The following is a 15,204-nucleotide window of genomic DNA, read 5'->3' on the forward strand; positions in this document are numbered from 1 at the left end:
TGTGGGGAGAGGAAGGGAGGTGTGATGCTGAGGCCACCAAACCCATATCCTTGTTCTTGTGTGAGGAGAGAGAGAGTGTTATGTTAAGGCTCAAAATATCCAGACAACAAAGGCTGAAAATAATTTTTTCCCTCCCTTCCCCCAATATAGTGATTGCAATATGCCAGCTTTGGAAACAGACATCTTGGATACCTTTGTATTTTGCACAGGAGGAAATGCCCTTCTGATACTACTGCTCCAGTGCTGCACTGCATGCACAGTGTGGCGCCTTGGGATTTCTATTTCAGCTTTAGTCTGCACATTTCTATTCCTAATCTGTGCTCACTTATTCTGCATTTGCGGAGGTCTGTGAGTTCTAAGGGTGTCACTAAAGTACGTTATTCTGCTGAGTGTGCAGTTTGTGTAGGGAGCCACAGCAGTCCAACTTAATTGTTTTCCCCAGTAGGAGGTATTTTGGTGTTCTAGGGACTGGTACAATATTTACAATGCTGCCTTTTCATACGCTCTCTGGCTGGTTGCAGGGAGTGGGGCCATGGGTTTTCACCTCAGTTCAGCTTCCCTAAAGATGGCTCTTCATCTGACTACCACCAGCTTTACATTTTCTAGAGGGGAAAAACACTTATGATAAAGCTATATAGACTTACTATATAGCACAGCACTGCACATAGTATCAGTATTAAACAAAATGCTAATTGTGTAGATTGATCTATATTTACCTTTTGCAGTACCACACACAGTCAGCAGTATAGAAAAACAATGAGGTTTAACTGAACTGTGCAGAGGTTCTGTACTCCTGAATATATCCACACTTCTATTAGCCCAATCTTTGTTAGGTTTTTGGAAATCCTGAGCCAAAAAATGAAGGTGAGTGTGAATGTGTGTGTGTGTGTGTGTGTGTCCATTGCAGGAGCGCCTGCGGTACTACTTTTTGTCTCTGGGGTAACCCACAAGGCGGGGCAGTTACTACCTGTGATAGAAGGCATGGGGAAAACATGCTCAGAGTTACTACCCTATTAAAAATGACCTTGCTGGGCAGACTGGATGGAGCATGTGGGTCATTTTGTTATAATTTACTAAATCACTATGATCCCATGCACAGGACTACACTCTTGAATTAGTTAGCAGACAGCTACCAGAGTGGTAGCTGTCGGTTCTCGAGTGGTAGCCGAGTTATGTGGTTATGTTCAGTTAATCCCTAAGTTTGATGTAAACCGGCCTGATATGAAGCTTGTCATGAAGTTCGGTATAGAAAAATGTTAAATAAATAAATAAATAAATAAATAAATCTTGTGGATATTCATTTTATCTCACGCATATTCATTGTGAATATCCTGAAAATCCGGACTGGCTTGGGGTCGTCCGGGACAGGTTTGGGAGCCACTGGTCTAGACCTTACGATTTGCCTGGGTGTGGAGTGTGTGCACCTCTGGTGTGCAGCAGTCTGTGTGGCCTGTGTGTGATGTGGCTGTCTGCCGCTGTGGTGTGTCTATGCCTCTCTCTGTGTCCGAGTGTGCTGCGTCTGGTGATAATTGACATCTAAAAAAACCCCCAAAACAAAACATGTAATTTGGCTCTTTCTATGTCGACTGCCACAAAGGTGAGAAGACTCCTAAGTTTGGATGCCTAAAAACTTTATTTACAAAAACTGAATTACCTTTGCTGACCCTTTTTTTGCCTTCCCTCCAAAAGATGCATTTCTTCTTAATGAGCCTATGCCTTTACTAGCTATATGTGAACTGTTCTCTTAGCCTGCTGAGCCCTTACTAACAGGCTGATACAGTATCTCGAGCCCACTGACAGCCACGGGTTCGGAAACCGGACGCCGGCAAAATTGAGCGTCCGGTTTTCGACCCGCCAGCCGCGGGCCCATTTTAAATTTTTTTATTTTTTACTTTTTTAAACTTTCGGGACCTCCGACTTAATATCGCCATGATATTAAGTCGGAAAGGGTGCACAGAAAAGCAGTTTTACTGCTTTTCTGTGCACTTTCCCGGTGCTCGGAGAAATTAGCGCCTACCTTTGGGTAGGCGCAAATTTCTGAAAGTAAAATGTGTGGCTTGGCTGCACATTTTGCTTTCTGAATCGCACGGGAATACCTAATAGGGCATTCAACATGCATTTGCATGTTGCGGGCGCTATTAAGTTCGGGGGGAGGGGGGTTGGACGCGCTATTACCCCTTACTGAATAAGGGGTAAAGCTAGCGCGTCCAAAACGCGCGTCTAAATGCCGGCTAACAATGCCGATACAGTACAGTGCGCTCCATCGGAGCGCACTGTACTGTATCAGCCTGTTAGTAAGGGCTCAGCAGGCTAAGAGAACAGTTCACATATAGCTAGTAAAGGCATAGGCTCATTAAGAAGAAATGCATCTTTTGGAGGGAAGGCAAAAAAAGGGTCAGCAAAGGTAATTCAGTTTTTGTAAATAAAGTTTTTAGGCATCCAAACTTAGGAGTCTTCTCACCTTTGTGGCAGTCGACATAGAAAGAGCCAAATTACATGTTTTGTTTTGGGGGTTTTTTTAGATGTCAATTATCACCAGACGCAGCACACTCGGACACAGAGAGAGGCATAGACACACCACAGCGGCAGACAGCCACATCACACACAGGCCACAAGGACAGACTGCTGCACACCAGAGGTGCACACACTCCACACCCAGGCAAATCGTAAGGTCTAGACCAGTGGCTCCCAAACCTGTCCCGGACGACCCCAAGCCAGTCCGGATTTTCAGGATATTCACAATGAATATGCGTGAGATAAAATGAATATCCACAAGATTTATTTATTTATTTATTTAACATTTTTCTATACCGAACTTCATGACAAGCTTCATATCAGGCCGGTTTACATCAAACTTAGGGATTAACTGAACATAACCATGTAACAGGAAGGCCGAAGCGCAGATACAAATAACAGGGAGAATGAACTTGGGGGCTAGGGTAGCCAGGAAATAAAGGACAGAAAAAACTGGAGAATGAGAACTTATGAAAATACAGTGGCTGGGTCGGTCATTTAGTCTATTGGGCTAAATGAAAGAGCTGTTGCACTATTAGGCTTAAGGGAAGGCTTTTTTCGGAAGGTAATCAGGCAGGGTTCCAGTCTTAGATCAGTCGGCAGGTTGTTCCAGATGGTGGGGCCAGCTGTGGAGAATGCCCGTTCTTTCGTGGAGGTTAGACGAGAGAATTTAGTTGGGGGGACTTGAAGGGTTCCTTTGTGTGCCGCTCTGATGGGTCTTGCAGATGTGTACAGTTTGAGTGGGAACTGAAGGTCTAAAGGAAGTTGGTTGTGTATGGATTTGTGGATAATGGTGAGTGCTTTGTGCAAAATTCTGTATTTAATAGGAAGCCAGTGTAGGTTTCTAAGTATAGGAGTGATATGAGTTCTCCGGTTGGTGTTTGTTAATATCCTGGCTGCTGAGTTCTGGAGCATCTGTAGTGGTTTAGTGGCAGAGATTGGGAGTCCTAAGAGGAGAGTGTTACAGTAGTCAGTTTTGGAGAATATTGTTGACTGAAGGACAGTTCTGAAGTCCTGGAGATGGAGGAGGGGTTTGAGTCTTTTCATAACTTGGAGCTTGAAGAAACAATCCTTTATAATATTGTTGATTGATTTTTTTAGGTTCAAATGGTTATCAATGGTGACTCCTAAATCTCTAACTTGAGTGGTTTGAGGAGTAGAGGTAGTCTGATCATGGCTGGTAGAATGGTCGGTGGAGATGAGAAGGATTTCTGTTTTGGCTGCATTGAGGACCAGGTTCAGGCTGGTGAGTAAGTGGTTGATGGACTTGAGGCAGTTCTCCCAGTAGAAGAGCGTTTTTGGAAGGGATTCTTTTATTGGGATCAGGATCTGAACGTCGTCAGCATATAAGTAGTGAATTAGGTTAAGGTTTGTGAGCAGCTGGCAAAGAGGCACTAGGTAGATATTGAAGAGGGTGGGGGATAGAGAAGAGCCTTGGGGAACACCTAGAGTAGATTTGAAGTTAGGAGATTCTTTATTATTGATAGTGATCTTGGAGCTTCTATTATTGAGGAATGAGCTGAACCATTGGAAGGCGTATCCTGATAATCCAATGTCTGCGAGACGATTGAGGAGGATGCTATGGTTCACGGTGTCAAACGCCGCGGAGATGTCTAAGAGAACTAGCAGGAATGAAATCCCTTTATCTAGGCCCATGAGGATGTGGTCTGTTAGAGAGATGAGGAGGGTTTCGGTACTGGAAGACTTGCGGAAGCCATACTGGGAGGGGTATAGGATTTTGTGTTCCTCCAGGTAGTCCGATAGCTGTGTGTTCACCACCTTCTCGGTGAGTTTTGCTAGCAGCGGGAGGTTGGATATGGGTCGGAAGTTGGAGAGCTCATTTGTGTCCAGGTTGGGTTTCTTCAAGAGAGGTTTAATAGATACTGTTTTAAGGTCATCCGGGTATACTCCTTGGGCTAGGGAGCAGTTAATGATGTCGGCTAGAGATCTGGAGATGGTGCCTGGGATAAGGAGCAAAAGTTTCGTTGGGATGTGGTCCATCGGGTGGCTGGATGGTTTCAGCTTCTTGTTGATTCTATCTCCAGAGGGGTGGTGGGCTTGAAGGAATCTAGGGTGGCTCTGGGGGAGCATGTGGTGGTGAAGTTTAGAGCTGGTGGTGTTGGGTTAGTAGGGAGAAGCGCTAGTGTGTTTGCAATTTTATCCTGAAAGAAGAGTGCGAGTTCATTGGCTTTGGATTGAGCCTGATCGTCAGGAATGGTGGGGGCAGAGGGTTTAGTGAGTTGAGATACATAGGAAAACAGGGCCCTAGCGTCATACTGAATGTCATGGATTCTGCTGGCGTAATAGTCTTTTTTTGCTTGTAGAAGAGAAATCCTATAAAGATGCATGTTGCGTTTGTAGTCTGACAAAGTTGTGGAGTTGGGGGACTTCCGCCAAGAGCCTTCTTTGTGTCGGAGGTCTTGCTTCATTCGTTTAAGTTCCGGTGAGTACCAAGGTTGCTTCCTTTTTTGAGTCCAATTAATGGTTTTCGTCTCTTTGGGGCAAAGTTTGTTGGCTATAGACTCTGTGATGTTGCACCAGGATAGAAGGGCTGTTGGGGTTGGAGGTGTCTAGATTGGGGAGTTCCCTGGAAAGATGTTCACTGAGAATATCCGAGGTACATTTTCTTCTGAGATGGATGGTGGAGTGAGGTTGTGGTTGAGAGGGGTTTCCTCGAGTCGTGAGAGTAGCTGATATAAGTGAATGGTCTGACCAAGGGACTGGGGTGCAGTCTGGAGTGTTAATGTATGATAAGTGTGAGTTTAGGAAGATGAGGTCTAGTGTGTGTCCAGCTTTATGGGTGGGTTTATTGACGATTTGTTCAAAGCCCATTGCCTGGAGTGTGGATAGGAAGGTTTCGCAGTTGGGGGAGATCGGGGAGGCGTCAACATGTAGATTGAAGTCCCCCAGAATCATGGCAGGTGAGTCCATGTTAATGTATTTAGCAATGGTTTCTATAAGGGGTGAGGCATCAGAGTCTAGTGATCCCGGTGGAGTGTAAACAAGGAGAATTTGAATATGTTTTGACTTGAACAATCCGAGTTCTAGTTTTTTGGAGGAGGTCTTGGCAGGTTGCTGTCTTAGATTCAATTCTTTCTTGAATCTAAGATAAAATTTGCATACTGTGAGCAGTGCAATCAGACTGACTGGGGGGTCCCTGTCGGTTTGGAAATCTCTGGTCTAGACCATTTTTCAAAAGCCCTTGGTGCCAGCCAAAAATTTTTAGGAGCTGAGAAAAAAAATTTTTTTTTTTTTTTTAACTTTTCACTAATTTCTTATTTTTCTCTCTATTTTTGTATTTTTCTTAGTTTGCTCATATTTTATATTTTCTCATGTTTTAGTTTTTTTACACTCTTTGCCTTTATTCTCCTTTCCTCATCTCCTTATTCTCTCCTCTCTTTGCCCAGTTCCCTCCCTTACGTCACCCACTTCTTGTCCCCTGGGTGAGCAACAGCTGCGATCTGTCTCTCTCCCTGAATAGGGACCCGGCCGCAGCGAAAACTCCTTCCGGGCTGGGGCCAGAGGGTGGCAGTTCTTCCTGGGTTGGGGGAACACCACAGTGGCCCCTGTAATGTCCGGGTTTGTTGCATAGTAAGCATCTACCCACCCGGCCCCAGCACAGTGGAAGTAGCCCCTCTGCCCGGGCCACCAAAAGAGAGGAATGGCTAAGCCATGGCATGCTCACAGCGATATCACTATAGTCTGGCGGCAGCCTCCTTCCTGAGCTTGCAGTGCTTTCAGGGCACCAAGAATGGACAGCAAAGACCTTTTTCTTCCTTGATTGGGCGGCCAGCGTGCCTCCTCTTCAGGATTGTTCACACCCTCCTGCTTGCTCGTTCCTGTACTAGGCTACTCCTAGCTTCAGCCCCATAGACTAACACTAACCCCAGAAACTTTACCCCACCTCTGACCAGGAGTTAAATATCTGACTTTAAGAAAAATGGCGTACAGCCTACACATTTGATCCCATGCACAGCCTTGATTGACATACAATTTGCATGGAGGAGTGCTAATCTGTGCGCCGATTTTGATTCAGAATTGTGCAGTGTGCACACTTTTTTTGTGTGTGTGTAAAAATGTCATATCGGAAATACAGTTCTACACACAAAAATGCGTGCAGAGCCGTGTGCTGACATGTGTGCACAGCCTAGCACACCTTGGGGCCAACGTAATAAGACCAGCCACAAAATCAGCGCTACTTTCCTGCTGTATTTTTTGCCACTTAAACAGGCGCTAATGGGAAAATGTTGCAGAGTTCATTTAAAAAAAAAAAAAAAAGGGTTCAAGAAATCCTGGGTCATGTGTGCAAGAAGCCCCTCTGCATTTCTGGGTAAGTGACAGACCTGTTTCAATCTGCTTTTCCTGGGGAACAAAATTCTAAAATGAAGCTTATGTCCGTGCGGTTTACTCTTTGATAGGTGCAGTCACGAGGGGAGCAAGGGTTCTATCATCCACTCAGAGCTTCGCCAGGCGCGATTTGCAGAAACCTATAGCAGAGGGCCATGGATTGTATATTCGCTACATACAGGAGGGCCCCGTTATGGCACTGCATTGCCGTATAAGGTAAAGCTTTTACGAACTGCTCAGAGCCATCAGCCCAGGCCGCGAAATGTTCATCACTTGCGTCCTGGGTGCAAGGCACGGGTGCGTGGAGCCCGCATGTGGTTCTGAGGGAGGAGTGCAGCCCAGTCATTTCTCCCGGTAATCAGTTTAGAAGACTGGCTGGAGCACTGTTGTTTCAGAATACTTATGCAGCAGAATTTAGTTACAATTGGCATAGCTTATGTATCAGACAGGTGGTTTAACTTAACTCCTTGCTCTAACACAGGCACTAAAAAAAAAAATCCGATCTCCCTGCTAGCGCAGCTCCCTGCATTGCCTGTTGATAGATAATTACCTCCTTTACATGCCATTTGTATGCACTCGCGCAAAACCTGCCGCGGAATACCACACAAGCAAAAAAAAACAAAAAAAAAACCCACTGCAGGTTCAGAATGGCTTAGTACATCGGCGGCCATAGATTGTAAGCCCTCTGGGGACAGGGAAATACTCTCTGATTCATGAATGTGACCCACACTGAGAACAGCATGAGCTAAATCTATTTAAAAAAAAAAAAAAAGTGTCTTCCTAAAACAGGGAAAGAGAGAAGACAGAGGGGAATGAAACCGCCCCTTTCCTCCGCCCAGAACAATGTGGTGGTGGTGGTGGAGGGCACAGATGCGAGCTCTGGGCAGTGGGGGGGCTCTGCAGGAGCTGTAGGTAAGAGTGGAGGGAGTTAAGTTACATTTACTTCTAATAAAGAACAGCTGAGGAAAGCAGGGAGGCAGGCAGGCACCAACCCCCACTCCACCCTTCACCCTCCACCCCCTTCTCACTGTGGAGTCACTGGCAGGATTCCTCTCTAGCAAAGTAATGGCTACGGATGTTCAGACCCGGGGTGGGATGCATTGGCACGGGGGGGGGGGGGGGGGGGGGGGGGGGGGGGGAAGACGTCACAGGCTCAACCCTGCCCAGGGCTCCAAAGCTGAACAAACAAAGAACAGCAGCTCCAGCCGTGAAGGAAGCAGAGGAGGCCTGAAGAGAAGGAAGGCCGGAGCAGAGAAAAGCTAGTCACAGAAAACAACAACAACAACAAAATATATATATATATATATCTATCTCTCTGTCTGGGGTCCATGTTTTTTGGTTTGTTTTTTTTAAGCCCCCCTTCAGAGCCCTCCCCCAACTCCTGTCACCACCCTGTGTCAAAGGATTGCCCAATGGAACTGACACAGTTGGACTTAGATAATAACCCAGGTAACATTTGCTGTCACTAAACGGTTCTGGTCCTGCAACAAAAAAAAAAAAAAGGCGTGTCCCGTCAGCACAGCCCATCCCGGCGAGACGCCGGCCTCTGTGCTGCTGATCCTCAAAAGGGAAGGCAGGAATAGCGCGCGCGCTCCCTGTCCCTCGACGCCGGTCCCACACTGCAGTAGGATTTCAACCTCAGACCCACAGCAGCCAGCGCTCCCCGTTCTGCCATGTGAGCACAGTTTCCATGGCGACCGCACAGCCAGGATGGGAAGCTGGGAGCAGCACCCCTGACCATGCCACTTTCAGGAGAAAGCTTCCAAGCTCTGATGCATTCCAGCAAACATGTCCATTCGTCAGCTTGCCTGGTCACAACATGTTGAAAAAAAAAATCGCCCACAAAAGGAGGATAGGGCTGCGTGAAACAACTGCATTGTGGTAAATAGTACAGTGGCATGCTCAGTGCCTGGGGGAAAACAAGCTCGCTGTTTTTCTCCTTGGCTTCAAGAGGAATCCACCACACAGGTAATTTTGGGACCAAGCCCACTCATACTGGTCAACGTCTTGTCTCCTTCCCTCACCCCAGGCCACCCTGCAGGTGAAATCCAAAGCAGTTTTATGCAATGGGAGGTGAGCGAGACCTGGGAGCGATAGTGTCTGATGATCTGAAGGTAGGGAAGCTCTGTGATAAAGCAGTGACCACAGCCAGAGGGATGCTGGGCTGCAGAGAGAGAGAGAGGCATAAACAGGAAGAAGGTGGTGATATTACCCCTGTGCTGGTCAGTCACTGGTGAGCTCTCCCTGGAGTACTGTGTTGAGTTCTGGAGGCCATATCTCAAAAAGGATAGGAGCAGTCCAGAGAAAGGTACCCAAAGTAGTACAGGGCTATACCAGAAAACCTAAGAGAGGAGATTCAAAAACCTAGAAACATATACCCTCCTAGAGGAGAAGAGAGATGGGGGATGGGGCATGATACAGACTTTCACATATCTGAAAGGTATTACAATGGAAAGGAAGCTGCAGAAGTAGGGGCCATGACATGAAACTCCAGGATGGTAGGAACAAAAAAAGTTAGGAAATATATATTTTTCATGGAAAGTGTGGAGGATGCCTGGAATGCATTCCCAGAGGAGGTTATAAAAGACAAAAACGACAACATTCAAAAAAGGTGTGGGATAAACACAGAGGATCCCTATGGGCAAGGGGATAGAAATTAAGCACCTGGATAAACATGGTAACTGCCCACTAACTTTCTGAAAATGGGTGCCATGAACCGGGCAGCTGTTATCGCCCTGAACCCCTTTCTGGGCACGCTAGATGGACCATTTGGTCTCTATCTACCGCATTTACTGTGACCACTGCAATAGACCGCCAGCCCTCTTGCCTCCTGGGGGTAACAGAAAAATAGAGTGTGACAGCAGATCCTGACCTCCAGGCCCATCTACTCTGCCCATTACCCTTTTCTGCAACCATGTGCCCGATATCAAACAGACAGATAATTGTGACTGTATTATTACACACTAGAGGGCTGCATCAGGATCTGGGCTGGGGTCTTGTCAGCATGCTGCATCACTTATCAATTTCCCAACAGAGGTAGGGGCGAGGCAGACAGGGGCAGGAGTGGAGAGGCGAGAGCCCACGTTCCCTGGCTTTCAGGAGCGTTCCTGCTTCCCTCTTCCGTCAGCCAGCTCTCGAAACACCTGGCTGAGGACAGAAGGGACAGCATGCTATATATAGCCTGACCTCGGAGAACTTTGCACATGATTACAACCACCACTTCTTAAAATTTCACTCCAGAGAAATCATTTGGCTAACCGCAAAAATAAACAGGTGCAGTTCCTCCTACAAACTCGCTTCCCTCGCCCTTCCCCTCCTATCTCTGCAACTGCCAGTGCAGCAGGGAGTGACAGAGGAGCTCCACCCCCCCCTCCCTCTAGACCAGCAATGCAACAAAGGACAAAAGTACAAGGCACAAACAGCTCTTGTAACTTTACATCCAGTTTCCACTGCCTGCTTTAAAAAGGCATTTTGAACATATGACTTTATTACTTGATTTCTATACAGCACCAACAGTGTACACAGCTCTGTGCAAGATCAACAGAGGCAGGTCATACAGATATAAAAGGTAAGAGTGTAATAACCCTAATCTTAGGAAGGACACAGGAGAATGGGGCTGCTGCAGAAGTAGACCAGGTGGTAGATCACAAACCTAGAGATGGAATTTATGAAGGCTGAAACCCCGTCTTCAGGGAGTACCTGAATGTGGAGAGGAGAGGAGAAGAGAGGAGAAGTTTATTGTATTTCAAGGGATAGCAAGCAAGGAAATGCTTAGAAAGGCAGAAAAAAAAGAGAGAATCTGTGCTTGTCTCACAATGTTGAAAGGCAGTAAGGAAAAATAAGGGTTGACATTTGGGGAAGGGGCAAAGAGAAGAAGTGAATTTAAAGTACTGTATTGGCCCAAATATATAGATGGACCCAGAATATAACACATCCCATGCATTAAGGTCAATATAGCAAAAAAAGAAAAAAATCCCAAACGCTGCTACCTATTCTGCCTGTTCGGGCACGGCAGACTTCTGCTGAATCTTCTACTTCTGGGCCCAGCAGGCGACACTGTCTCTCCCACTTCTGGGCCCAGCAGACTATCACTGCCTCTTCTACCATCAGTCACCTGCCACTGCTGCCTGCTCCACTCCCTCGACCACAGCTGGCTTCTGCTGCCTCTTTCGTCCTTGGGCTAGGTCACAAATACAAGACGAAGGTAGAGTTGGGAAGAAAATGGTTTATAAATATAACCTCTCTCAAATTCAGACCAATACAGTAAAATGGGCTATCAATCAGTCAAGAGATTCAAGAAGGGAGGCAAGAAACAGAGTTTAAGGTATCAAAACCTACCAAGACTCCTGTGGAGGAAAATTATTCTGGTTACTGCTTTCTGAGTGGACCATAAGAGAGGCACAGTGTGAAGTGAGGCTAAACTTATTTAAAATTATTTGTATCCCGCGCCCTCCAAGGTTCAGGCGGATTACATGAAAACACACACACAATTCAGTAAATACATAAATAAATAAAAAAACAACAACAAAGACGTAAAAATGCCTGTTAAGGCTTCAAAGGCTTTGTGAGAATTGCTTAATGATCTAAGGTAGGGGCCTCCCCAGCCAGTCGGGTTTTCAGGATATCCCTAATGAATATGCATGAGATCTATTTGCATGCACAGTATCTCTCATGCATATTCATTAGGAATATATCCTGAAAACCCGACTGGCTGGGTAAGCGGGGGGGGGGGGGGGGGGGGAGGAAGTGTAGGACCGGTTTGAGCACCCCTGATCTAATGAACTACTCAAGTTGATAGATATTCAAGGAGTAGGTTAGTGTTTTGGCCATAGAGAAGAAGAAAAGTTTTTGACTGTGTTGGGAGGAAGAGGGGACAAAAAGGAGTGACGGCAAGAAGGAGAGGAAAGATGTACTGCAAGAACAAGCCTGGGAGATTCGGAAGACAATGGTGCCATGCACTGGGGCGGGTGATAGTAAAAGGAAGGAAGAGTGGGATTATTAGGTGTTCTGTTTAATTTGCTTTGGGTTTTATAAATATGGAGAGATCTTCATGAAAAGATTAAAAAAAAAAAAAAAAAAAAAAGTCAGAAGCCAAGGCCTGGGGGTGGGAGGCTGTCGCCTGAAGCTGAACAAGGGCAACATGTGAGGCAGGGAGAAGAGGTTGGTGGGCCAGAATCAAACCCTGGGGTACAGCGGACAGGGAAAATGGTGACGAGAAACGCCAAACAAAAGCAACAGAGAAACCACCGAAAGAGAACAAAAAAAGGACAAAGTTATGAAGTCCAAGAGAGTAAAGGATGCTGATCAAGTATGAAAGGCAGCACAAGTATGATGGAAAATGATAAAGAGAACAGTGGTCAGGAGATCGCTGGATGATACTTCAGTGAGGGTTATTTCAGTGGATTGTTAGTACGGAAGCAGAAGGGGCAGCTGCCCTAACCCTGAACACACAGGGCTTTATTGGCCAGTGCCCTGAATCTCTGGCAGCAGAGAAGAATCCTCTGCTTCCTGTGCTGGCTCCTCCCCTCCCTAAGCAACCTGCAGCTGAATGGGAGCTTAGAGCAGAGCAAAGAAGAGCTCCTCTGTCTACAAGCAGGGAGGGGGTGAAGCTGGGGTGGACAGCAGAGCAAAGAAAAATTCAACTTTTGTCTGCATATTTCTATTTCTACTTGGTGAGGTTGTACACACCGTGTAAGAGTGGCCAACTCCAGCCTCTTCAAGAACCACAAAAAGGTCAGGTTCCCAGGATATCTGCAATTCATTGCAGATAAATCTATCTCATGCATAATCATTGTGGATATCTTGAAAACCAGGCCTGTTTGTTGCACTTAAGGATCAGAGTTGGCTTTTCAGACACAATTGTTAGAGTTCTAGGAGTAACTGCTAGCTTAATGTGGTAGCTTTGTTATATAGGTTCTGAGTTACTTTTTTTTCCAGGGTTTTGTGTTACTTCACAAAATATCTGTTAACAGAGGAAGTTTGTGTCACTGAAATAAAAGAATTGGATTTTTTTCTGCGGTAAGTAGCCAAGGAAAACCTAGCAGGTCAACCAGCCATTTCAGAGATTACCTTCAACAAATGTAGAATGGGTTTATTTTAAATTTATACATTTATGTATTTCTTGAAATTTATTTTGCAGTTTACCCCCAAAAATCACAGATGACATCAAACACTGTATGCAACATGATATCAAATATATTTGTATTGTGTGTATGTGTGAGTGTGTATACACACACACACACACACACACACACACATATATATATATATATATATATATATATATATATATATATATATAAAAATCCTGGGGGAATTCTGCGCTACTGCGGAGCGTAGAATCCTCGCCCCCGTGCAGAATTGCCAAATTCTGCACAGAAAACAGCAGAGGAGACCCTGGCATGCCGCAAAGGCCCCTGCGTGCAGCAGGATGCTCTCTGCTCGTGGCGAAGATGAAGATCCTGGTGAGAGTGAATGTGTGTAGAGAGGTGGTGTGTGGGAGAGGAGGGGGAAGGGGTGTGAGAGAGAGAGAGAGCAGGGGGTATGAGGTTGTGAGAGAGAAGGGGAGGTGAAAGCAGGGGTGTGTGAGAGAGACTAGGGAGGGTAAGCAGGGGGCGTGAGAGAGAGCAGAGGGGTGCTTGAGTGTGGGTGCCAGAGAGAGGGAGCCTATATGAGAAGATCATGAAGGAGTGTATGTATTTGAGAGACTGGGAGCTGGTGTGTATGAAAAAGAGATCATGCGTATGTGAGGATGCTAGCCTGTGTGAAGGGATTGTGTATATTTGAGAGAGAGAGCCTGTCTGAAGGGGTGCATGAGGGAGAGACATAGGTAGCATATGTGTGAGGGTGTATGCGTGAGAGAGAAAGGGAGCTTATGTGGGTGTGTGTGCAAGAGAGAGATACCCTGTATGTATAAGCATTACAGAGAGGGAGCATGTGTGTGACAGAGGGAGTCTGTGTGAGAGGCAGTCTGAGAACAGGGTCAAAATCTGGGAGTGGCAATAGAATAGAAGGGGGTGAGCCTAGAGGTGGAGGGGAGAGATACTGGTAGGTGGAGGAGTTGGGGGGCCTGAGAGGGCAAAGTGGCCAGAGGAGTAGGGAGAGCAAATGGGACACTTACAGTGAATTTCTAGGGAAATTCTGCTCAAAATATTTAAATTTCTGCATCTTTAAGTAATAACTTTTTTTCTGTATTAATTTAAAATGTAATTACTTAAAGACTGTCATGTAAATTGAGTTTTTTTGACCAATATAAAGTTTGCAGAATTTTATGTTTGTGTGCAGAATTCCCCCAGGAGTAATATATATATATCCAACACTATTATAATGATTATCAATTTTTATTACAAAAACATCACCACAACGTCATTAATTACAAACATTTTTTGATACAGAATTATATTGAATCACACTTAAAGATATTAAATCGCTGTATGTGGATAGAGTTTCTTTTGATCTAAATAACCTAACATTTGCACATCACCTAACACTTTAGTTGATGTAACACATCACAACACATGATATCAAATAATCCTTTTTAAAAGAATTGTTCACACACATTCATACCCCAAACCCACATACATACTCATTCATACATTACCCTCCCCATTATACCCTTTGATCATAAACATTTTATCAAAACAACAAGCCTTTTTATATTTAAGTATTATGTTAATAATATGGTTAGGTCAGTTACATCTGATGTTCCTTTTATTTCATCATTGGTTTTTCAATAGTGCCTGTACTCAATCAACTTTATATCTTCGAAATTCCTCTCATTGTATCAGACAGCCCCTGCCTCCGATGTTCCTCTTATTAAACTGTCAAGAGTCCCAACAAGTCCCATTGTTTCGCCACGAATGGCTTCCTCAGGGGAAATTAATCAGCAAGAACACCCCAATCACTGCAGGCAATAACTGTACGACTCAACTGGCTGTACTAAACCATCTTCAAAATATACCTGAACTCGTTTTGACCTTCCAAAGATATATATTTTGATTGCCCGTTAGCTCTCAACAGTACTGCCCACTGCCCACTGCCGTCAGTTTCACATATCCTAGAATAGCACACACCTTCCGCTTGTTCACTGCTCCGGCATATCACAATGCCGACCTCCGGAGCCAAAACGCTTATGTATCACTTCTCTTTCCACAGTCCTGTATCTTACTTCCTTCCAAACTCCTACATAAACTCAGCGTCTTGGCGTATCTGACTGCCACAATGAATATATATATATACACATATATATACATACATACACATATATACACATATATACACACACACACATATACACACACACATATACATACACACTCACACACACATATACATACACACTCA

General features: G+C 45.3%; 1 protein-coding gene across 2 annotated transcripts in view; it reads right to left on the reverse strand.

The window, feature by feature from the left end:
- KLF8 (Kruppel like factor 8) overlaps window positions 1-15,204 on the reverse strand; it is a 305,491-nt gene that overhangs the window by 162,558 nt on the left and 127,729 nt on the right. Inside the window, exon 1 of one of the 2 annotated variants that reach the window (XM_029607459.1) lies at window positions 10,851-11,034. The exons of the other annotated variant lie outside the window; for it this stretch is intronic. The gene's annotated coding sequence lies outside the window, so the exon portion shown is untranslated. Of the gene's footprint in view, window positions 1-10,850; window positions 11,035-15,204 lie in introns of those variants that run through there. 2 annotated transcript variants of the gene reach the window in all.

The sequence above is a fragment of the Rhinatrema bivittatum genome, chromosome 6, assembly GCF_901001135.1.
Source record: "Rhinatrema bivittatum chromosome 6, aRhiBiv1.1, whole genome shotgun sequence".
NCBI lineage: Eukaryota > Metazoa > Chordata > Amphibia > Gymnophiona > Rhinatrematidae > Rhinatrema > Rhinatrema bivittatum.